The following is a 26,971-nucleotide window of genomic DNA, read 5'->3' as shown; positions in this document are numbered from 1 at the left end:
CAATCGTCTCTCAGCAGCTTACTCTCTATCTTCCGTTATTCTTTCGTACGTTGTCTTGCTGGCGCTCGGCAACTGTTGTTTTTCGTTTTCGCGCCACGGATCTTTAGTTTTAATTACCACGGAGACCTGACGTTTATTGCTGCTTCTTGTGGCGTTTGCCGAGCACGAGGGATGAGTTCGGGGTGAGTTTCGCTGTTAGGGGCTGCATAAACCTTAGGGCTGCTCGAAATTGTTCGGAGATGAATTCCCAAAAGTAGACAGGTTCCGAAACAAACTTCCTTCGAGGAACAACGTAAGAATTTATGAGAGATGAATTATCCTATAAAATAATAACGCTTGAGAATATTTGGAAGAGTATTTCATTAATCAATTAAATCGAATACCTATTAATTAAATATTAAGGATATTCAATCTCTTATATACAAGATAGATTTGATAGATTGTATTGATTTCGGTTATGTGAAAAAAAACTAAATCAATATTTTTTGTGTTTTTATCTTTCCTAACTGCTGTATGTAAATAAATGATATGTAAGCGGTGTCATATATCCTCATTCAGTCTCTATTGTCATGGCTGATACTTGTCTAGAAGTACTCCGATATATCGCGCTCGCTGAAACGCCACGGAGCTATAATTGGCTTGCCCTGCAATAAAGTCCCTTACCAGAGCAGCTTGGGTATCTCACGGACGACCCATGATATAGCGACGATAACCTCCGATACCCTCCTACTTGCTCGGGGTCCTTCGCGTTAGGGTCCTTCTCACCCACTTACCGTGATTTACTTCCCGAACGCGCAAAACGTGAGACTGCTAACAGACGGTATTTCAGAGCAAACCGAAGTATCAAAAGGAAGCGGCTTTTCCCGTTTCGTTATCCCACAAATTGAAAGGCAAGGATGCGCCAAATATCCGGTATAATATTTCAACGCGCAACGCATATCAATCGATGTTATTTTTCGTATCCGTCAGAATGTTATCATCGAGGTAACGCGCTCTTTACGAGCTGCATAGTTCCCAGGCGGTAATACGCCTGGCTGGCGTGTATCTATCTTCTCCGTTAGAAACATCCGTTTTAGCGGCAACTTTGGGCACGTTTGTTGGCTACCACGTAGAAAGTAACGCGCGTATTTACACGAAAAGCGCGGCCGAGCTCGGCGCGAAGTAATAAAAATCCCGGAACAACAGATTACCCTTTCGTACCCGCAACAACTAATCACGGCTTAGCGCTCGCGTAAAAGCTCCTAGTTCCACGCCGCGCCCTCGCACCCTTCGTGCACACCCTCATCTCTGCCCGTCTTCCCTTTTCCTCCCGCCCGGCCCAGCCCGGCCCAGCCCGTCCGGACGCGCGCGCCTTACGCCTTACGCCTTACGCGTCTCGGATGATGAATGAGGGATTATTTCCAACGCGCCCGCGGCTAAGAGAGTTTGCGATAAATTTAAAGTTTCTTTAAAACAATAAGTTTTAGCGAACGTGCGCGCACGGGCGCGCCGTCGAGTCGATACGAGGAACCGTCATCTTTCATAATCGATTATTAACGAACGCGGGGTACCGCCGCGCGTGCTGAAAGAAGGAAAGTTTTCTCCTCACGAGGCCGGCTACTGTGTATACATAAATGAACATTGCGCCGCCGCCCAGTGATGGACGAGCACCAGGTGCAGCCAGAGCCGTACTTAAGTCTCGTTCGATTAATCGATTGCAGCCAGAAATAGATATCCGCGTAGAAGGCAAAGTATAATGACAGTAATGCCGCCGGCGCTTTTCCCGTCTTTTCATAGTTTCATATTTCGCCCGCTCGCGAATTTTCCGCTTCGGCGTCTTCGGCGTCACGTGTGTATCGTGTGATGCGATTTTCTTCGATACTATATCATACACGTGAAACGTCGCATCTCATCCGCATCTCGGCACACGCCTGCATCACCAAAGATTGCACCCCCTTCACCGTTATCGAGTTTTCGTTATTTTCCCCTGCGATGCGCGACGCGCGTCGTCCGCCGCTCTCGCGTTTCAAAAAGAACACTAAGAAACAACGAGGGACGCAGCGGCTACGATTTATTCGACATCCGCCGGATTTCAGATATTACAGATATTACAGTTTTCCGCGTTTCCCCGGAATCGAAATCGCCGCTTACCAAATCGCATTGCGTTAGCCACATCTATTATTCCTGGTCTCTCCTGTCGTCCAATCGGATTCCGGCGCGACAACGACAGTCCGATTCGATTCTCATCGGATGCAACGGCGGAGGTAGAGGAGGCGGCGGCAGCCGGGAATCCCAATTCCCTGAAAGATCGTGTTGTAATCTTCGGCTAAAGCAACGGGGTGGAACAACAATTACGGATTGTATACGATCGACAGAGAGGGTGATTCCCAGGCCGGAGATGCTGGGATACATCAATGTATGTACTACATACACGCGCGCGCGCGCGTGCCGGGAGCGCATGTGTGTGAGAGAGCACGTCGGTGAAACACGGGCGCGTGTCTGCGTGTAAATCAATTGTCGTGGCAACCGCAAATCCTCGTGCTACGGAGTGACGCGTGAAGGCGCTGCCGAAGCCGCCGGGCATGACGGAGAGTGGAGACGAAAAAAAGAGAACTGGCGACGAGGTACAGAGAACGACGGAGAGAGAAAAGGGGAGGGACAGAGAGAGAGCGAGCGAGAGAGAGAGAAACCTAATGGAATATTCGGAAAATGGAACGAGGAGATTAAAGGGTTTTCCCTAAGCGCGCGACCCATGGCTAACAAATTACAGATTTATTCGGAGATAGAGAGTCTATATTGAAGTGCGACGATGAATATCGCCCTGGCACCTCTCTATCCTGGATATTGTAATGATAATAATAACAAATCGATAATAATATCACTGATCGTAGAGAATCCAATCATATTTTGCTAGATAACTATATTTAGAATTAATCCATATCGCGTTGATTAAATGGATCAGCGAATACGTGATGCATCTTGAAAAAGTAATTTATCTCGTTTTAATATACGCGAGTTCGCATTCCTCCTATACGTTCCATCAATGCCGCGATTTCCTCGAAAAATGTAGAATAATTTATATGCATATTATGAGAGAATGCATATTATGAGTTTAAGGGAATTGGAAAGTTTCAAACGCACAGCTTACCCGCGTGTGCGCGCTGACAGGAGTTCACACCGCTGAGTGACACGCGGCATAACTTGCAATTTGGTAACGGCAGGTGCTCCGGTCACGCTAAACCGCAGTTTAATTACTGTACCCGCGCGAATTGGCTCGCTGGCGGCGCTGTCACGTGCAACGCCGTGCAAATTGATCTCGACCGTCCTCAGTTTAGCGCTCTAGGCCCCAAGCAAGGGATAAGACTTCTCCGAATCGCAGTAACAAGACGGACCAGTCGATATTTCCCGAATTCCGATGAACCCGAAAGACGTCACGCACGTCAATTCTTGGATGTGATACTTCGGAGATGAAATAGAGTAATGGTAGACGTTGACGACACTGACACATCGATGAACAAATTTTATGTGATAAATAAAAGGAAAAAAACCATTTGCGCTAAATTAATATAGTAATCAATGTAATAATTATTATATTGTTTCTCTGGATTCTCTCTCTTTTTGCACTATCACATTTAATTAATTGGAAATTTGCAAATAATTCGGATAAACAATAAATTTGGGCAAATGATTAAATAAAAATATGCTCGTACCTTTGCGATTTTTCTGATATATATCGTAAAAAAATTAAACTGTAATAATTATCTGTATAATAATAAATTTTTTTGTAAAATATCGAATCTTGAAGTCGTCTTAATTCATATTGCATTATATAGTAATTGATTCAGTTGTTAACATCAGAAGTCTTGGGGAATGCAACGCTTCCATCAACTTCGGCGCCTATCTCGCAAGTTGAAGCAGAAGTTATACCCAATTTCGCGATGGTTTTCAACGTTATAACGAGCTCTCGTTATATAATAACGAGCAGCTTTCTCGGGCTTCGTTTGTTGGTTGCAGGCACTAATACCAGGCGTATATATTCATTCACATCGCTATGTGGTTATAGCGGCTTAGTAATGGGAGTTGCTAAAACATGACGTTTTGCTGATTATTTTGTTTACGACGCGAGGAGAACATATATACATTACGTATATTACCGTACACATAACGGTTGCCTTCGATTAAATATGAATATGAATGTGCTAGGCTTTAATATACAAATTCAGTTTTTTGTAAAATGATAGAAATTTAATATATAGCAAGCAGCTTACTTTTTCAAAGGAATATTTATGTCGTATAAAATGTTATTTCGTAAAGTAATTATTCATCAATTTGCATGCTAAATGATGATTTTCACGTTTTTTGGTATTATACTTATTTTCTTGTAATATATGCGCGAACGATTAAAAGACATGAAATTTATATTTCGATGAACCGTCGAATCATATGAACCGCAACAACGATAATTACGATGATGATAATAATAATAAGAGTAATAATTTTATTTTTGTCCAAAACCGCGTTAAATCATTATTAAATAGCAAAGGGGAGAGAGAATTGGAGAAAAAGCTGTCCATGTGCGTAGGTAGGGACAAGTTTAATAATGATAAATGCACATTATACGGTTGGAAGGGTATTTGTTAATTCATTGAATGCACACGGTATAGATCCTCGTCGCCCTTTTGCATAATTTCGACCTGACCATATACTGTATTATTTCCAATAATACCAAAAACACCAAATCCGTTTACTCTCGGAAATCAAAACGCTATATCTGACTTTGAAAAAAAAAAACTCAGGTGAAAGTTACTATTCGCGGCTGCAAGAATTAAGAAATCTAGTTGAGACGGTCACGTAACACAAATAAAGAGGTGCACGCTCGTCAACGTCATCATCGTATTTTTTTTATCACTGGTTACGTGAGAAAGGAGTGACGGACAGACGGAGAAACAGCGAGACGCAAGTTTAATTATGGAACTGGCACTAAAAACTTCAAGCTGGCAAAAAAGGTGTGTTACCGCACGTGCCCGCGATTCGTTCTGACAAACGTATGAGAGTGGAAAGAAGAGAAAAGAGACGAGAGAGAGAGAGAGAGAGAGAGAGAGAAAGGACCGGAACGGGAATAGAGGAGATGTGCGGAGGAAGGAACTCGTTTTTTAAAACGTTTGCATCTCTAACAGAGGGTACAATTCTACGTGGAGGTTTCGCCGTTTTCATTCCCGGCGTAGGCGTTGCCAAGTGTCAATGCCCCTAATGGCGTTCAGGAAAGCTTTCAATGCTTTTAATTATTTCCATCTTTTTTCCTTCGGCTCGACTTCAAAGAGTACTCGATCGACTATCCCCGCGCCCCGTTAGCTTCATCCCCCGTCCGTTCATCGGCGTCCATCGACAGCGATTCTCCGACTTCGAGCCGAGTGTCGGGCCGACCGACCGTTTAAAAAGTAAAAAGGGAGGATAGAACCCGCGCCCGGCGTTGACGATAATTGGCTGTCGGAATAGCTGCAGTTGATAACTTAATTATGAAATTCCTATCTCATTTCATCACTAGCGTCTCTCAAACCTCCGCGAATTCCACCTTGGCGAGTGTCGACTGTCGGATACTTCTCGTATTCGATTGAAACGGTCGGTTGGTATACCTACCTCAGAAAGAAATGATTTATAAACTTCAACGACCGAGCAAGAAAATTACCGATCAAAATGTAGCTGGGTAACTCAAACAAAAATTCAGTTGGAATGTTGTAAATTTTTCAAATGGAACAATAGTAAACTAGTTACATAAACAAATGTAGATACGTAAAAATTTGTAGTTACTTTAAGTATGTTCAACTAGGTTAGACTAGAACGTACATAGATGCTACGTTCTCCATACGCTATAAGCTAAAAATATTTTATTCAAAGACCTTGCCAATCCACTTACAAATTACCCTTCTTTGGAACAATGTACGCGTCTATATGGGCGACTATGATAAGTTATCATTTTGCAAAACTGTCCACTATTCGCAATTTCTTGTCTATCCGCAACAGGCAACTACTACGTACAATGAAACGAGGGTTAAACCATCTTCGCTGAACGAGCGGGTCAATCGTTCTCAAATGTTTCTTCATTGCCGACCATTCCTCGGTTAAGTTTTGCAAAGAAGGTACGTCGACTGGCGAACCCCCAGAAGAATCGGCATGAAAGGCAACGCTAGCAATCGGCATCGAGAGCCGAGAATGATGTGCGCGGGCAACCGCCAAACTTAGTTAAAAACTTTGCAGTCAGCTCGGAATTCCAAGCTCGCCTTCTCGGGCACAACTCGCAAGCAAGAACGAGGAGAAGAAAGACACGTAGAAATCTAAGAAAGCGAAGGCTGCATGACTGTCTTTTTCTTTGGCCTCTGCGAGAGAGAGCGAGAGAGAGAAAGAGAGAGAGAGAGAGAACTCGCATTCTACGTGCTGCCGGGAAACTCCGAATTTTCAAGCGATTCCGAAGTCGATGGCATGTCGATACCTGTTCGACGAGGTCTTAAGGAGACTCGCGGAATCGGCAGTTATCCTTTAGTACGCCTCCCAAACGGCACGACCGACTACCACTCGTCTAGATAGTGGCATAAAGCGCGTGTCCCGTATACGAAACATATGATGACGTTCATGCCGTAAATTATGAAGATAGTAAAATTCGCGATATGACATTACCGAGTTATTGTCAGAACCACGGCAGATATCGTCGCGTTAATAATATCGCGCTGTCGTTTTGTCCCAAGTCATTGTACTGCAACAAGCAAGCAGTCTTGATATACTCATTGCGGTTTCATTGATAATAAGTCGCAGTTTTTTTGCTGTAGATTTTAACGCGCGAGATTTCAAAAATCATGATGCAAGAAAACGAGGGTGCGCGTTTCGAGGATGAAAAAGACAAAGACGACAATGACGACGAATACTTGCGAAACAATATGATGTCGTAAATGTGTCGCTGTACTTTTAATACGATAAAATCGACGGAGTACGATAACGTGGATAATACGAGAAGATGAGAAAAACAAGGAGAAGTAATTTCTCTCGATGGTCTAGCGCGAAATCGCGGCGTACGTACTTCCGGAGGCACAATTCCTCCTTGGCATTATCGCCCTCGCCATTAATCTCGATCATAAACGATCTGCGATCTCCGCCCGATGCAACTGCGCCGTAACCGCTTTAACGTCGCGAACCACGCTCTAATCATAAAACTCGTCGACCGTCGAGCGTCGTACAGTCACGATTATGCCGCGGTCGTTAGTAAGTCATTTCGTGTCACGGAGACGTCGCCTCCGAAGCGATTTGAGGAACGACAAAAATGTTTTCACTCTGCGACTCTGCGACAGAGTCGAGACAAGGGGAAAATAAAAACGTGAGCGGCAATGGAGAGAGAAAAAGGTGGAAGAAAAGAGGAAAAAGGCGGGCTCCGATATATGACCGAGCTCGCACACTTCGGGGGCCATCGGGCATCGTAAACGACGGCGATAATAACAGTTGCAGCTTTATCGTCACGTTCCGTTAATGGAGGCTGAATCGGAAATATCATCGCCGCCCCCATCAAATCGTTCTACGACGCTCGCAAAATCCGAGACGTGCCCTACGAGCGTTTTGAGAGACTCTCACGATGAGAAAAATGTATCTTCGATCCTGGGACGTTTACAAACAGCCCCTTAAAATCTTCTTTTCCCAATTTCTCTTTCGGATTTTCCACCCTTCCGTATAAGACGCTCATATATACCTTTACTCAATTATTCCACGAAGGGCTCAGACAACGGCGGAAATTTAATCACAGAAAATAACGTCACCGATATATACCTCGCCGCTATATTAACTAATTTCGGTAGCAAAAACCGTGTATATAACGTGCAAACCGTTCATGCTACCTACATATATTAACGTTTCTATTTTCGACCTTTTACAATATGATCATCATTACCAAATTGATCTTTTTTAAAAAAATAAGCGTATTTTTACCGGTATAATTAGATCAGATTCTATTGTGCGCGGCATTCGTTCAAAATTACACAACTCACGATAAGTACAGAATTCCTGGACTTTCTCCGGTCGGGTAATAGAAGATTCGAAGACCAAAGTCGACCGATATCGGATCTTACCGCGGGTATGACGAGTAGCATGGCGGACCATTGTCTCACTTCCTCTCCGGTAGCCGTGTACCTCCGGTAATATCGCATTATGCCCTCGCGACTAATGGAGATGCTAATTCCGTCTCCGCAACGGCGGCTTCCTTGGAAAGCGGCAAGAAGGTTGATGGCGCAGAGAGAGAGAGAGAGAGAGAGAGAGAGAGAGAGAGAGAGAGAGAGAGAGAAAGGGGAGGGAGGAAAGGGCGATGGTGTGGCTCTTCCATCTCCGAGTCACCTCAATCTCCCGCAATCGTGCGGAATATCATGAATGCCGGAGTGTATCTCGATGAATGGCTGCAGTCGGAAGGGTGGTACTGTCGGTTAAGGGTGGCGGTAGGAGGAGGAAGAATGGGCCATTCAACGGATTGATTGATTTACTTCCTCACCGCCCAACCGTCGTCATGGCGCGAAACGAAAACGTTACGTTGTATCGTCATCTCAAGCCCTGGCGACTCACTTCCAGAACAATGCGATCGTTCTTTGCGAAATGAGAAAGAGCACGAGGATATCGATCGCGTAATTGTACCTTCAACTTTTCTTCGCAGAAAGCATCAAAGATTCATTTCGGTTCCCTACATATTTTATTATATTTCGCTACCATGTTCAGCACGTTTCGCAGAATGATTGTATTTACGTTAAATAAAAAATTGAATTTTACCGAAAAATATGGGCGAATCGTGTTATTTACAGACCGTATGACATATTGCGTCGTTGCGCACACAGCGCGTTATTGCCCGGCTTCGTTATACCGATCGAAAGTCTGCCGACCAAATTTCATGTGGATTGCGCAATCAAATCCGATATAACAAATATATGTCCTTCTCTCTCGACCTTCTATAAAAGGACTGAAATATGACCAACCAAGCTACGTTCCTACGATATATTTCGATCGTAATCTTTTAGCGCTTCGTGCCCAACAGTCGCGACAATCAAGCTTCCGATTATCATTACGAAAATAGAATTTCGCGAGCAAAAACTTATTAGCCCAATTTTCTCTTATCATGAATTCGCCATGAAGATCTTTCCGTTTCTGCTGTGATTAGCTTGCTCTGATCAAGTTTAACAATGCGGGATTGAGTCGTAGGCAAGATTGCGTGGCGTCCCTCCATGTAATATTCAACAAGGTGAATCTAAGCAAGCATCGCGTGCATTCGTAACACCAATGGCCTTAAATGTTCCACACGACTTTGTCCCCTGCTTCTCTGTCCACTATTTCCTGGCTACCATTCGCCATTCTGCTTCTTCCTCCCCAGCCACCGGTCGTATAACCGTTTCCGTCTGCAACTTACCGTCTGTGCCCCTTCTTCTGCCCATCCTTATTCCTTCAATCTCGCATTATCCCCGCAAATAGCTCGACCATCTCGAAAGTTCAATTGCTCTCGTTCTCGGCTAGACGTATCATAATCGATATTCACGTATGAATCTACGATTTTTTTTCTTCGCGAATCAATTTCATGTAACCTTTTTGTACGCAAATTCTCTGCTCGTTAATAAACCCAATCGATCTATATATGTTCTAAAGAATTAAATTGTAAGAATGATGACGCAATAAGTCAATCACGGGATACGCTTATTAATTTTCGCATTGCGATGCTTTTAGCCAATTACAAACGATCGATAAACACTAAGCGAGTTTGGGAATTCTTTCCCTCTCGTCTACTTCTTTTCCGTCCTGCTGCTTCGAGTCTTCCTCTAGAAAGCATCGAGAATTCAGTGGCTGGCAGTGCCTGCGGCGGCGGCGCCTTAAATTAATGATCTTGAAAGCCTAAAGCGTCGGTAGACACTGCGGAACAGGAGAATGCACTCAAGGGGTGACCGCTAGCTTCTAAGTCTCTTAGACCACGGGTGGCTCTCGCTAGCCCCGTATAAACCCTTGGCTCCGTCCAAATGTTAGTAAACTAAATATCTTATTAACCCCTTAAGCTGCCACGAGTTAAGCCTCGTGTTACGCTTCATAACTTTTCGCGGTGGTTTAACGCCCTTATGGGACTAATTCGATCCATTCCTTTGTGTATAAGTTAAATGACGGAAAGATGGATATAATACGATTAAAATAGATTAAAATCGCGCGCGCTTGACTCGAATTCATCTCAATTAATAAATCATCGACGTTTACCCGACGAAGTTGACACATGAAAAGAAAAATCCTAGATTGTGATCTCCAAATTAAAAATATATTTCTTAAACGCCTAATTCAAATTCTTGATAAAAAAAAAATATGGAGATCCGAGGATTTCTGTGATAATCTCGCCCCGTTTGCGAGCTCGAATTTTCGCGATTGCTAAAGCAGAAGCAGCCGGGGCAAGTTAAACCGGAACTTTCGGCCCGCTCCCGCGAAACGACGTGGAATGTACATTAAGCAGTAGTACTTAAAACATAACCGACTATTTCATTAGCGCCTTGTCTCTGTACCGACGCCTTCTCACTCGAGCGAACACTTAAACTGCGCTTTTCTCTTGCCCTCGCTCTCTCCTTCCTCTTATTTCATCTACCCGACTTTTCCACTCGGACTTTCGCGTACCTCTGGCCTCTTTTCCTGGCAACTCGGACTCTCCTTCCGTCTCCTAGCGAACTCAAGCCCACCATTTTCTGCATACGTAAACGGCACTGCACTCTAGTTAACTTTACTAAGTACCAGTTTTTACTCTCATCGTCTGCCTCGACTCGCAGAAAGGGTTTCAACATGGACTTTCTTCCTTTCATTTCCGCAAATTTTTGATATCCATTCCATCTTACGAGTATAAAAATGTTTTCTACATTTCTACATCTTCTTTCTGATTTCTGAAAAGTATTACATTTGTAATATTTTTCAGGGATCAGAAACAAAATGTAAAGATGTAGAAAAAACATTTTTAGCGAGTCGGAAATTTATAAATTGTTCACTATTTTAGAAATTTTAATAAGACAGGATTGCTATTTACGTTTTTACAAGTTGTATCAACTATAATTAACATTGTTATTACGTAACTATAATAAGAAATTTTCTCGTTATTTATTAATTATCAGATATAGATTTTTTTCTCAAAGATTGATTGATAAACACCGAAAATTTAGCTAGATTGGTTAACCGGCACATTAAAATTCAATCTGATATTTTCAGTCTCTCGTGTATAGTTTTCAACCAACGATAAAACTTTTCGCCATATATTATCGTAAAAAGAATAGAGAGTCTTGAAAATGATCAATTATCTACGTAAAATAAACTTGAAAAAAAGAAGGGCAATTAATGTCGTTTCGTTAATGTTATTAAACGTAGGAATAAACGCATGCAACTATCTTGTTCACGCTTTTTCACATATTCAGTGCGTTCATTACGAATGCACAGCGCAGGTGTCGTTAATTTGTAATACGCGTCGTAAAAAACACGAGGGTTGCTAAAAGACTGCAAGAGTTGTGCATTAAACGCGGATGACGAAAGGTACAAGTTTCCTCCTCGCGAGCGGTAACGCGGGCACAATCGATACTTTTTCATTATGACTACCCGAGGCAATTACTCCGCGTCATGGTAAAAGTGAGGTACCTAAATGTAATTAGTTGTCGTCGCAGGGTGCTTACCTAGATGGTCCGCGCCATTGTATACGTGGTGCAATTACAATTTAATTTTGTTTCCCCGGTCCGTTATAAACGAGTGTGCTTCATGGCCAGCTTCCTGCGTCGAGACGAAACTCGGGCTAACTTTCAGCGACCGTTCTAACTAGACGCTTCGTTCGAACCGCCGCTCGCGTTCTCTTGTACCCGTCGGTTCCCTTTGATTCACACGCTAATTAATTATATTTCAATAAAGCCCTACGCAATTTTCGCGTCGCAATATCGCGTTGTCAGTAATGCCCTGCGGGGGAACGCACCTCACATTTTCACATGAACGATACAAGTGCATCCCCGATCTCGTTATTCTCAGATTCGTAACGGATAAAAGGGGGAATACCTTTCGATGCCGATGCAAACGGCGCGGATGAAAAGAAAAAAGAATTTAACGAACCGATTAATCCCCGATAGCTTGGCGCTCGCAACGACAAAGCGACATTAACGTTTATCGTTATTACCGGCACGGCCGTAAGTCACGGCGAAAGACCGCGGGCACTCTTTTATTGCGAGAAACGAGCGCGGTTTAAAGGTGGTACGGAGAAAATGGGCCGACACGACAGAAGCAGAGCAAGAGCAGGAGATCCTGGCGGCGGGAAGGATAGAGAATAAAGGTCGGTGAAGGAAGAGAGCTGGCGCGCCGAGTCCGGAAGTACCACAGCACGAGCCAGTAAGGTCCGAAGTCTTGAAAAGCCGCGCTAAAATTCTTCGTCGAGAAAAATTGTTTTCCGATATTGGATTCGCATTGGTCGCGCGTGCTACGCGCTTTGCGGCAGTGCATCTCAAATGAGTCGAAGAGAGAACACGCAGAGTATGATGAGGGGACATAACGCGGACCGCGACGCGGAGATGAGACACGGCCGCGGTGGCGGCCACGGCGCGAACGGAAATTGTCGCATTAGTCCCGAGTCCCGCACCCGGGACTTTTTTGCACAGGAAAAATTGCCTACGATCGCGTTGCACATTGTAATTACTTCCGATACGATTGCACGCGTGATTACTAGGTATGGGCACAGTTTGGAGCACAATTTGCCGCTAGCAATTTAGCGGCTGGTTTGTTTATCGGCTCTCTGATGACACGTTTCGCTGTTACCGAAGTCGTACAATTTCGGCTGATCGTGTCGTTCTGTGTCGGACTACACTATGGTGTTGAGGCATAAATTCGCATTCAATAAAAATTTGTTTTTCTATGCGATGACAAATATAATATTTTGAAATGTTATTAGGTACCTTCTATGCGTACCTTTCGTGCGACCTATTTTAGTGTATTAATGTAGTATATTAATAAGATACACACGCAGAACGACTTTTACAGTCCAGAACTAAGGAACCGTTGAACTTTTCGAGTGATATTTACTCGGGCCGCCGGGATGAGGCCAGCTATGAATATTCAGGGCAAACTGCTGCTAAACTAGGCAATGAATGAGTCGGTTAGTCCCGAGCCAGGCTCTCACCACTCGAGAGAGCAATGAACGAAGGAAACCGGAGAAAGAGGGAGAAAGCTCCAAGTATGAGCTCCTGGAAATATTCGACGATTATAATATTCGCAAATCCTTTGGAAGATTAAAGATATATATATATATATATACTAAGTTCTTCTAATAAAATATTTTCAAAATGATTCATGAATTGCAATTTTCGAAGAAAATCTTATTTCTAAATTATTTAATACCTTAAATATATCGTCGCATTTCTTCGATCTTAACTGAGATAATTTTTAAATGATTAACATTTCTCACAAATCTAAATACATTGCTTTCACACAATGAGAAATTTAGATTAGTCTTCTTGTAATATTAAGAGATTACGTAAAATGATTACACGTAAAATTAACATCTCATAACTAATACTGCAATTCAATATTGATTATTAGGTAAGTAGTTACTGTTGAATAAGAAGACTATTTCTGAAGCATAAGTTCGTAAGTTACGGGTTCCATCATAGCAATTCTCATGTAAATACAACCGTTCAAACTAGTTATCTAAAGCGTCTACAATGAGATTTTAAAGCGGAAAACTTAAACTTTAAGCAACAAGCTGTAAGAAATTCACCAATCATAGTCAATTATTCTACTCATATTCGACTATGATCAGACAATTTCTATGGCTTAAAGCTCAAAGATTAAGTTTTACATCTTAAAATCTTGGAAACGTTGCTTAATATAACACGCATTGACATGTTTTATGCGGTTCCGATATAAAAAAAAAACAATTTGAGTACAAATATAAAACTAATTATTTGTCGCATCGATATTACGAAATTTACCCGACAGCATTGACGTTACCTCCATTGACGAAACTGCATACGCGATTAGTTAGTTGAAAAACTAACATGACTGACCGGCTTTGAATCGAAGAACCGTTTATAAGGAGCGTTAAAAGGAGGAGTCGTGGTCGAGTGTGCTCTCGGATAGCCTTAAAGGGGCCAACTGTTGCAATAGCTGTGCAAAAAGTCGACTGCGGGCGTGCCGCTGGCTTTCGAAGTCTCAGTTCCTATCCAGGCGTTCTCTGCCCCAACAGACGCGGATGCTTAAACTTTGTCGACAACCTAGAATACCTTCGCCATCCATCTGAGCATACGTCTTGCATAATTTATACGCAGTCGGCGATGCACGCGTGGTGGGAGCGTCGGAAGAAATACGTAGATACTACGGTGTAATACTTCACGTGCGAAGCACGCATCCCTCCGCGCCATTTTAATACGTAATCATTTCGCATTCGCGTTACGAAAACTCTCATTGCGTATGAATAAAAATACGCGACTACGTCAGACTCGTGAAACTCTAATATGATGATGTAACGAATAATAAACCGCGCCGCGAAGACGAGTATTGTAAGCACGGAAATTTATTTCCGAATACGTAAAGCTCTTCTACAAATAAATTCAGTTCTAACGCATTTAGTGGTCGTTTTTTCACAGAAATCGCGTGGTGTATCTCTAAGGGAGAAGGGACAAAGATGCATTCAACGCGTGCGATCCCGGCAAACGCCATATTTTCTTTATTGGCCTTACCGTCTAGTCGCCTATTTCAGACTCGTAAGAACCCGGAATATTCCTTATTCTGCCGGTAAATCCTACTCTTTGCTCGGAACGAGTTTCCACTGTGCGCACTGGATATCATAGTCTCTACTTTCACAGACCCTGCACTTCCCTCCTCATCCCCGCGCTAACGGCAGGGGTTGCATTTACGAGCGCGAAGATGGAACGCCGATCTATTTCTTTCTCTCGAGGCGTGATTTTGAGAAACAACAGGAGCTGGAAGACAGATCCGAAAAATTGTTTCTTGCGTAATTATGATTATCTCGAAGAAATTATCTTGTTAGAGTTAGAACGTGTATTTGTAGATTACACACAATGAACTTTACAATATATTGGGACAAGCCTTCCCTATACTAAACAAATAGAAAACTATGACTCGACGAAGAAAAAGAAGGCAAGCAAATACTTGTTTTCTAATTCAGAACATACATACTGGAAGGGTCATAGGTGGTAGATATTGTCGATGATTCTAATATCTATCCGTCCTCGTCTAAATAATGCTTCACCTTTATGAGCATGCGTCGATTATTGTTATGTATTAAGAGTGTTGTATTTTCACCACTCTGCCTTAGAACATACATATGTGTATGTTCAAAGCTTACATGCAAATCACGCATTAACGCTCAGCAAAACAAGTTTTCAGACAAAGACAGACGTTGGAGACATTTTTATTAAATTGGTCAGATACGATATGGTCCTTCCAGTGTGTATATTCTAAATTTTCTGGCTTTTTACTATTTGTGGCAGTAAAACATTAACTAATCAGCGGACCCTTGATAAAAAAAGAAATACCATCATTAATTAATGTTAAGAAAACTTAGAACATACGTATTAGAAGGATCGTAGGAGATTGTCGGTGATTCTAATATCTATCCGTCCTCGTCTGAATAATGCTTCACCTTTATGAGCATGCGTCGATTATTGTTATGTATTAAGAGTGTTGTATTTTCACCACTCTGCCTTAGAACATACATATGTGTATGTTCAAAGCTTACATGCAAATCACGCATTAACGCTCAGCAAAACAAGTTTTCAGACAAAGACAGACGTTGGAGACATTTTTATTAAATTGGTCAGATACGATATGGTCCTTCCAGTGTGTATATTCTAAATTTTCTGACTTTTTACTATTTGTGGCAGTAAAACATTAACTAATCAGCGGACCCTTGATAAAAAAAGAAATACCATCATTAACTAATGTTAAGAAAACTTAGAACATACGTATTAGAAGGATCATAGGGGATTGTCGGTGATTCTAATATCTATCCGTCCTCGTCTAAATAATGCTTCACCTTTATGAGCATGCGTCGATTATTGTTATGTATTAAGAGTGTTGTATTTTCACCACTCTGCCTTAGAACATACATATGTGTATGTTCAAAGCTTACATGCAAATCACGCATTAACGCTCAGCAAAACAAGTTTTCAGACAAAGACAGACGTTGGAGACATTTTTATTAAATTGGTCAGATACGATATGGTCCTTCCAGTGTGTATATTCTAAATTTTCTGACTTTTTACTATTTGTGGCAGTAAAACATTAACTAATCAGCGGACCCTTGATAAAAAAAGAAATACCATCATTAATTAATGTTAAGAAAACTTAGAACATACGTATTAGAAGGATCATAGGGGATTGTCGGTGATTCTAATATCTATCCGTCCTCGTCTAAATAATGCTTCACCTTTATGAGCATGCGTCGATTATTGTTATGTATTAAGAGTGTTGTATTTTCACCACTCTGCCTTAGAACATACATATGTGTATGTTCAAAGCTTACATGCAAATCACGCATTAACGCTCAGCAAAACAAGTTTTCAGACAAAGACAGACGTTGGAGACATTTTTATTAAATTGGTCAGATACGATATGGTCCTTCCAGTGTGTATATTCTAAATTTTCTGACTTTTTACTATTTGTGGCAGTAAAACATTAACTAATCAGCGGACCCTTGATAAAAAAAGAAATACCATCATTAATTAATGTTAAGAAAACTTAGAACATACGTATTAGAAGGATCGTAGGAGATTGTCGGTGATTCTAATATCTATCCGTCCTCGTCTGAATAATGCTTCACCTTTATGAGCATGCGTCGATTATTGTTATGTATTAAGAGTGTTGTATTTTCACCACTCTGCCTTAGAACATACATATGTGTACGTTCAAAGCTTACATGCAAATCACGCATTAACGCTCAGCAAAACAAGTTTTCAGACAAAGACAGACGTTGGAGACATTTTTATTAAATTGGTCAGATACGATGTGGCCCTTCCAGTGTGTATATTCTAAGTTTTCTGACGTTTTACTATTTATGGTAGTAAATTAGCTAATCAATGAATCCCTGATAAAAAAAAATATCATATTTGCACACAGAATGTCCTTATTTAGTAATCGAGACACTTCCATTCCTCAATAGTGCTCGCAGTGTGTTATAGAGCTCACTAGCTGCACACAAAAATTTTAACCACATATATTTTTCTCATGACAACATGATATCAAAATGACTGCTAGCTTTTATACTTATTCACTGTGGTTTCCGGGGTAATCTACCTTCCGCTTTCTCCGCCCCTTCGCTCCCTTGCCCTTAAAGTTGCTCCCTCGAGTTGGCTAGCATGTAGGGGGAAATCGCGATCACGTTTGGTGTTGCGGTCACGTTCGCGTATTTCGGAGTACGTGATGTTTGTGAGATGTCCACGATCATTAAGCTTCCAGCTGCGCGCGATCAGCAAGCGTCGGAGGCCGGAAATTTCATTACACGTGCGGAAATACCAAATTTATCGGGCATCGAATATCACGCGAGGGATTTTCCCGCGATAACGAAAAGCGATTTCGGACTGAAAAAAAAGGGGTAGTCATTTATCTCCGAGATCGTATCGGAGAATGGGTAGACTCCGACATTATCGAGGCTCCTTTTAATCCCATTAGAATTTACGAGTTTAACGGGATCTCATTATGGATGCAACTAATTGCCAGTGGGATAAAGTCTTCTTTCATGGGTCGTATAACTGATTCGAGAGGCCACGAGAGACGCAAGGAAGACCGACGAACCTCAGAAGCCTCATTGCTCTGTTCCAGCCTACGGCGCAAATGCAGCGTAACACTCACAGCTATTTGCCCTTTTCATTCCTTAAGTAATTGTTACACGCTTCGTTAATAAGGGAAAAAAATGAAGAGATAGACTATGCTACGTGACATCTAAATTCGTAAAATCTAGACGCACGATTTTAGCAGCAATGCACAAAGTAGTTAAGAGCTTAGGAATAATAGTTACGTTGAAATACTGTTTTTCAATATCGAACATTCGTTCACTATTTCGCTGGAGGTTTCACTCATTTTCCGAACTAAAAACGGGAGTTTAATTCGTGCTTCGACGCGAGCTGACAACGTACCACGCGATAAAGTCAGCATTGGAGTCTCGACTGCGTGACGCGGATGCGAATATGCATTCGCGAAAAGGAGATAATAACGCCGGTGGTACTCGTGCTCTGCGTCGCTCTCTTCCCACAAGCCCTACATTTCTCCCTGCGGTATTTCCGCACTCGGATTTCCGGCAACACACAGTAAATTCCTCACTTTGAGAATATGAAATTTCCCGCGTTTATATATCCACACGTGTGGGGTGGTCGACAGGTTGGGCTCTTCTCGTACTCGGGTCTCTACCGAGATACAAGTCAGATAAGACCGGCGGAACAATATTTTCTTGGCGGGCACTTTGCCAGAAGCTTTGCGGCTAGGGTGAAGATTAGCGCAACCTTGGTAACGACCTTATAAAACACCGAGCTCAGCCGGCCGCGGCGTACGCCGAAAATATTGCCTCGCAAATTGAAAGGTACGGCGGAGGCGTGCTCCAGCTTCTGCTTCTCTACTGCTACTCTCTTTCTCTTTCGCCTTGTCCTTCTCTTTCTTCTGTGTACACCACTATCTCCCCACGGTGCGCGTGTTCTCCTTGTCTCGAGAAGAACAGATTCGCCCCCGAAAACGCGTCGCGGGAAGTTTCGCTTCAAGATTTCGCTGAATAGTTCGTTCACGAACAAAGTCTCCGCAAAGTTTCGCGAGGATCAATGGGCGTGACTGTTTTCTCGATCGTATAATGTGAGGGAGTAATAAGTTTATATATATGTACACATTCACGTATTTGATTCTATTATTTTGGAAATGAAAGATAAAATTTCGAAGACGAAATAACTAAGACGGATGGAAATTGTGATAAAAAGCAGATATCTATGATAACTATTATTAATTTAAATGACCATAATAATGTCTAATGAATTTATTCAACAGATTGAAGAATAAGATTGAAAAAATAAGAATGATCCAATTATATTTCTATAACAAATAAAAAGACAAATTAGAATAATTGTAAACTGAAAACAAATTATAGGGACTGAATATTTTTAAATTATATGCATTGAAGGAAAAAAGATTAAAATTGATTAAAATTGAAATTTACGAACATGAAATAGTTTTATTGCATTAAATCATTCATCTTCCTTTCAATTTTGTTCGCAAAGCGTTTTGATACGAGCAATTACGAATGAAAACGACACGAGTGCACTCCACGGATACGGAAATACACAATTTCTTCGTACTCGCGGCCAGCGCAACACGTTACATGGGTTTGTGTTGCATTCTTTTTTTTCGTCCTATGAAGTACCATCTCTCCCGAGGGAAAGCGAATCGTTGCAGTACCCTTGAAACCATGAAGTATATATTCCTCGTGTATTCCTCTGCCTAACCCACCTCACGTAACCGACCCTTCTGAAGCGAGCAAACGCGTGTGCGGCCCGACGTAATTATTTCGCAATTTACTACCCTTCGTAGGATGTAGATTTAAAATAGTCCGTATTTATTGTATTCGTTGGTGAAACGGGACACCCGAGGGAACAGTAAGCTGCTACTCTCGCGCAAACGTACCCGAGATACCGCTCGTGTAAGACTCGTTGGTGTAAGACTCGGAATCTTGCATGTGAAAAAAATAAGATACACACCCGAGTGCAATAATCTCTAACTCTGAGTATTCGAAGAAAATGGTTTCTCGTTATTGTAAACTGTAGATAAATGTCGTACATACAGATTAGGAACATTTCAGAGATCTACTAATATTAGGTGTAGTAAAAAGAAATCCATTATTTTTCCAAGATGAATTTCTTTTTACTACACCTAATATTTAAAAATCAATGGACTAAAAAAATTAATGTTCCGACTTTTCTATAATATTATAATCATACAATTTATTGTGTATAAAAATACACATACATAAAGCTTGTTAAATAGAATTTAATATTATCGATGTTGACAGTAAAATAATCACAATTTGATTTGACACGTGTCTTATGCAATAAGATACAAATTACAACTTGCATAAATTTCTAAAAAAATACTTGATAAAATAATAGCAATTTTCACAAAAGAGAATTTGTTTCCAAATTTAATAAAATCATTTATTGTTTCTTTACTCTTTAGTAAACACTTTATAAATACATTTTCATGAAATGCAATTTAAGAGCACCATGAAGATGTGATTTTTAAAGCTATTTAAGAAATTTTAATATTATTAAATTTACGAGATTACTGCTTAGATAAAAGATAAAATTTATAGAGAAAAGAAAAGAAAATAAGACAAGTACTAGCGATTCTTAGAATATAAAGGTTTTATTAAAATTGTTTTACAGTATTTATATCTCCATGGACCAAGAAAATCGGAGGAAAATTTTTATATTATTGTATTTATATGAAATAAAAATAAATTATTATTTATAAAACGTGCAGCAAAAAAATTGTTAATATTTAGATTTTTGTCATTTTATTTTGACTTTTTTCTCTTTCCAAATATTTTTTTAGTAAAATTTGAAATCTGCATTTTATTTCCCTATATTTTTTTCAGGGTTAAATATTATATAAAGTGATGCAAGAGAGAAAGAAAACAAGAGAGAAAGAAAGTATCCAGATTTTTTACTATAAACATGTGCATCACAAATACAGCACAAAATATCTTACGGTCACATTCAAAATTCATTTACTAATGTTTTATTTTTATATTGTTCATTACTTGTTATTTATTATAAAATTGACTGTTTGGAACAAAATAAAATCTGACGTCCAATAAACAAATATTAAAATTATCTCAATATTAATCAATTACATACTAATTATACAAAAAATTTTTATTTGAGAAACGAAAATAATATCAACAAATAATAGATTAGTAAACTTATACTAGGTCTAAGCACAAAAATTTAACGCAATATTATTTGTCGACTTCGTCGCTAATGATTCACTCTCACTAAAATTTTCATACCTTGAATATAATTATATCAGAATTCTCAATTTTAATCAATTTTCAGAATGCGTCTTTGAAATCATATCCTGATGATTTATTTTCTAAAATATTATTCAAGAATACTGAAGAATTAAAGTTGGAAAAATTACAATTTTAAAATCGGTATTATTTATCTCTATTCTATTTATGCGTGTTTATTATTCGCATATATTATTCGCCCTGTAGTATTCCATCTCCACTATTAATCCCTCCCGGATCAGTCTCCGGTCGTATCGTATGGGATCTAGTCGTCCAGTACGAAAAAGGAAGAGGGTGAATCGAGTGAGCGGAACTCAGGGAAGCAGTGAGTTTAATGTCCGTCCCGACCCACCGCGAATTACCTCCTCGCGGAGATTTATTAAAACCGTAAAGCAGAAGAAACGATTTTGCTCGAGCGTGTCTGTATGCTGGGTGTTCGCAGTGAAAGCAATGAGAGAAACGGAAAGCGCGTGCGGGAGGAGAAGGGCGGATGCGGGGTGCAGAGAGGTGACGCGTCTGTGCCTGACGTTAGTGACCATGGGGCATTTTCTTGGTCAAGCTCGCCTGGTTCACGTTGGATTAGTTCCCGTTTCCTAACTCGGGGCGATGCGCCCGGCCAATTAAAGCGCCGTTAACCTTTTCTCTGCAGTGCCGTTGTAGGTACCGGCTTGATTCTCTTATCCGCAGAAACGGACTGCCCACTCCGTAAAAGAACCATATAATACGAAGGAGAAGTCCGTGGGCAGCTTCCGAGACTGTCGAACCGAAGGATTACGCCCTACGTTTTCTTGTTTCTCCGCCTCTTTTCCCAGTCCAATGCGATATACACTCCTCCCGTTAAATTCAGGTCTAATATTTATTTTTAAGTAGATCAGGTAGAACAAAAGATAATTTTAAGCAGTCTTTCTCCTCAGTTTTTTTCTTAATAAACAGAACTTTCCGTAACGATCGCCAATATAACGTACAGGCGGCTACTTAATTGAGAACAAGTTACTTAATTGAAAACGCTCTACCTCGTGCGAAGTACAAAAATAGTATTTCACGCTTATCATAAACAATAAGAACCTCTCTAGCTTCCACGAAGCCTCATCTTTTATTTTCATCCCATACTTTGTTCGCAGCGATAATCTTATTAAGAAAACAGGAATCTGTTTTATTAATGTTGAAACTTTGTTAATTTCACTGATTTTTCGCGAATCGATGCAATTTTTGCTAGCAAGAAGAGAGCTAAAATATTTCTATTGGATATGAGATTGATGTTCGCGCGATGAAGCGAAAGTTCCGATCGGCGGAGCGAACTTAGCGTAGTCACAGTTACGCTGAATATTCAGTGACGCGATAATTTTTTTTTTTTTAAGGACATCGATATATCTGTCCCGGTATATGTACTCTTTGCTCTTCGGATCCCCGTGCTTCTCACGCGAAAGTCGAATAAAGTAAAGCGGCGCTTGGCTGCCGTCCAAGCTCCGGATCTCCAGCCTCTCGCGTCGGCGAGGCGGATCCTGTGCGTTTCTCGCTGCGCGCGGCGTTACGAGCCATTGCACACGCCGAATCGTCTCTAGTGCCCGGTGCACGGAGCCAAGTCCGGCCCACCCATCCACCTACTATCTACCCCTAATGTCATGACGCCACATAGCGCGCACGCGGAAGAAAAAGCGGTTGCATGGACGATAATTATCAACGATCCCGGTTGCTTTATGTTTGGTAACAGCAGACCATAGTTCAACACAGGGAGGAGTATTTCCTCCTCGCGAATATTAAAACAAAAAATTAATTACAACGTAAAATAATATCAATTCTTTTGTATAAAATAATATCATTTCGTTTGTATAATTTACAATAAATTAACAAATTAATAAAACTCAGGTCAACGAGCTATAGTTCTATAAGATTCTTGTTATAATCGATTTAAGAACGTGATATTTTAAATATTAAAATATATTAAGTACTTATATTCTATAGGTATATTTATTTTTATTTATAAAAATTCTTTATCTAAGCAATACAATAAAAAATTAGAAGAGACCGGGGCTAATAGACTCATTTTTCAGTTCCGAATTTTTACAGACGAAATTAAGAAACTTATTGAAAAAAATGAATTCTATAGTTATCACATATATTTGACTACCTAATATTTTAATAATAAGAAACTGATAATTAATATGAAAAAAAAATGCATTCCATCTCATTCAACTAGTCCCGGGATAATTCGACTAAGATTATTAAATTAAAGATTAATTTTAAGCTACATCTTTAGCTACATATTAATAAAACTTTTATAAAAATTTATTTTAAATCCAAACATTCGCTTCACAGAGCAAAACAATTCTTTTTGCAAAATTTGTTCATTTCGTGCAAAAATATGTAAATGAGCCTAGTTTTCGAGATTGGACATGAGGGAACTTATAACATTTATCACTGTGGAAAATCTCTTTAAAAGAATAAAATTTTAAGTAAGTATTATAAGAGTCATCACTAAATGAATCATACAGTTCCTTGCTGTAAATAGTCTACTATCTCCATCCATTTTCCATCAATTCTCCATTCATTTTTTAAAAATATTAACAATATACAATAACAAAATATATAAATAAAACAAATCTTGGACTTTATTAAGTAAAAACATTTAGCTAAGCAGAAATCAAAAATCTCAGACAATCATATACGATTGTAAACTAAAAACTTTAAGAATAAAAATATTTACTTAGGTACGAATGTTTTAAATTGTGGCATAACTTCTATCTTACAATTAGATGTATTCGCAACAAGATGTTACAGCAGATTTAGCGACAGTCGCTGCTGCGTGCTCAGACACGCGTGTTTCACGTGTGTTCTTTTTAATATAGCCTCGATTATTCTTATTCTATTTATCCCTAGTCAACTGACTCCGGTCTCCCCTAATATTTAAAAAAAAAAATTAGTTACTCGGTATAGATGCTCTATTGACCCGATATTTCCCCAAGCCTCATCCTCTCAGATTGTTGGAGATCTCACACATAATATTCACTTGTGAAAACGTAATTATTACACTCAAAATATGCAAACTTAAATGCGATGACTACGTGACACATTGCGTAAAATTCGCGACATTAATTTTTAGAGGGCGGTCTATTTAAAAATTTTACAGTTTTCCTGGTAATATTTTTTTAGAATTCATTATTCTTTATTGTGTTTCTTGCCTCAAAATACATTGTTTCAATGCTACTATAATGGCTTTTCCATTAAAAATGAACTATTCGGAATTGATGGTGAGTCTATTGAGTCCAATCAATTATATTCTTATATATTAAACTATAAATTTAAACTACATTAAAATAAACGTAATATTTAAAAACATACATTCTTTTTTAACGAGTTACGTCATTTTGATTTCTTGAAATTAATCAGTGTCTTTTAATAGCAAAATTAAATGATTTCACAGATCCAACATTAATAACTGCAATGTTATAATTATAAATTTTAGACGTCAGCTCCGGAGAGTTAATAATAGTACGTTTTCTTTTACTAAATTACTCACGATCCGGCGTTTCGCTTATCACTTCGCACTATCGATTTGAAATGACTGATATGCTTACGTTTAGCATGACAGTCAATTAATCACGCAATTATTAATTATTCGTAAGAAATGATATGTTTTAGAAAATAATAAGAGACAACAGACATGCAAAGAGAACATCTAATCCGCTCGAATTTCAAGACGTGACTGATAACATGACGACCGTGTGACGTCACTACACACACTACACACATCCGCACGCAGAGAGACAGAGTACGTCACAAACAAACAAAAACTATTAGGTATCTATATTTTTACCGGAATATTCAATTGTAAGATAAATGATAAATATGTTTTGTGTTTCTAATATTTCTAGTTAAAAATTGAAAAATGTTCAATGTATCGGCTTTTCATTACTTGATTATTTCGATCCAGCGATTTGTATTACTCCGCACTTCTGATATAAAAACGATAAATGAACCACATGTAATAGCAAGACTATATTATAGATGAAGTCCGTCGATTGTTGTATCGTTTATAGAAAATAATTAAAATTGTGTCATATCCATGTGTATGCAATTACATTGCCAAAGACTTTATATAAACGACAGCCGAAAATTGCCTGTCATATATCTTTGCTTTAAATCGTAGAAAAATTAATTAAAGACGTGACATGAATTTAAGATATACTTACGAAATAATTATCTTCCGTAAGTATTACAAAATGATAATTTGACAATTTGTAATTCTCTCTCTTATTCCCTATCGTATTTTATAATAACTTCCGACATCGCACGAGATAATATCTCGTATATAGATACACTATACAGGGAGACTGTAACAATATATATTTAAAGAGAGATTCCTGAAATTATTTTGAAAAAATCCTAATATCAAAATGTCGAGGCTATGATAATTTTTTAATATAATAAATATCAATAATTACATATCAATAATTAGAAATATAAATAATTTTATCTTTGCATACATAATCTTTAAGGCAACAATTAATTTTTTATAGCATTTTATATCACACATAAAAATTTTAAATAATATGATTTTAAATGATATGATTAATTTTAAATGTTATAATTCAAAAACTATTACAGTCCGACATTTTGGTATTAGAATTTTCATCTTATAATAAAATTATCTCAGGAATCTATTCAGAAACGTTGTCTTTAAGGGACACCCTATATACTTGAATAACTATCTCAATACGCTTATGGTATGTTAATCGATCGTGCGAACTTGTAGTTGCTAATTGTCCATAAGGAATAATCGCGTTTCAATACCTATTGCAACGAGAGCTAATGCTACGGAACACAGAGCATCTTACGATATTAACCGCTCATTGGAGTTTAGAACACACGAATGGTCAGATAACGCGACTGATGTATACAGAACACTACGCCGTGCGCAATGAAAACAAAGGCCCAGCATCGCTTGTCTATCAAATATCAAAATATTTAATGTTACTAACGTAAATGCTGAATATTTTGGAATATTCTAGCAATTTTAATTAATGTGGATAGAGGAGCCATTATGAAACATAAAATTAAGCATTTGTTTGAAGAATAAAATTTACCTCATTTTACTCGAAAAGGTATTTCTATAACATTATTCATAAAATTGTGTGATTTTGTGAAAAAAAAAAAAATTAAATTAAAAATCGTGAAGCATAGAGAGAGAGTGACTCATTCTCTTTCTTTTTTGGTTCATTAAAACTTAATATTTCACTCTTTTTTCAGGCAAAAATTCTTCTAAAAATGTAATAATAATAAATTATTAATTTATTTATATATTTTTCAATCACAAAACAAAGAGGAACTTTATATATTCTTCACAAATTCAGATTTCAAATTAAATTTCATTTTAACAATTCTTTTTAAGCAATAATTAATAATTAATCGCTTCAATCTTTACGAAAAGAAATAAAATAATTTACATGTGCAACTTGTTAAATTATTATTAATAAATAATTCTCATTAAAATTAAATTAAATTGAATTAAATATATTAATTGATTGCAGTATACATTATTTGTACATAATAAATAAAAATAATAAGTAAAAACACAAAGTCAACCAAGCGATAAAAATCGACATTATTTTATACAAATTATATATAAATTATATATAAATAGTAAATATGTAAATTTGAACATATAAATTAAGTTAGAAATTAACATATAAACGTTTTAAATTCTGTCATCAGTCAACGTAAATCTTACAACTCAAAGACCTATTACGATCATTTTCATATTAAAATTTATTCTAATTAATCTCTAAAATTATTATAGCTAGAATTATTAACTAGAATTATTAGGTCAGTTAAAGTAATACTCAGCAGATTCTCCGCAAATATATATATACAGGGTTGGCCATATTCGACGGAAATCTCCTTGAACCCTATTAAATGATTTTTAAAATGAACAGCAAAAAA

At 38.9% G+C, this 26,971-nt stretch overlaps 2 protein-coding genes across 5 annotated transcripts in view; both read left to right on the top strand.

Annotated features, from left to right (window-relative positions):
- Window positions 1-26,971, top strand: part of bru3 (CUGBP Elav-like family member bruno 3) — a 467,269-nt gene that overhangs the window by 249,033 nt on the left and 191,265 nt on the right. The gene's annotated exons all lie outside the window — the stretch shown is intronic.
- LOC105153220 (CUGBP Elav-like family member 3) overlaps window positions 1-26,971 on the top strand; it is a 448,428-nt gene extending 421,457 nt beyond the window's left edge. Inside the window, exon 3 of the mRNA XM_087414569.1 lies at window positions 1-26,971. This exon is cut by the window's left edge and continues 13,532 nt beyond it. The gene's annotated coding sequence lies outside the window, so the exon portion shown is untranslated.

The sequence above is a fragment of the Acromyrmex echinatior genome, chromosome 16 (genome assembly GCF_024713525.1).
Source record: "Acromyrmex echinatior isolate Ae372 chromosome 16, ASM2471352v2, whole genome shotgun sequence".
In the NCBI taxonomy this organism is placed as follows: domain Eukaryota; kingdom Metazoa; phylum Arthropoda; class Insecta; order Hymenoptera; family Formicidae; genus Acromyrmex; species Acromyrmex echinatior.
This window is presented reverse-complemented; position numbering and strand designations above follow the sequence as displayed.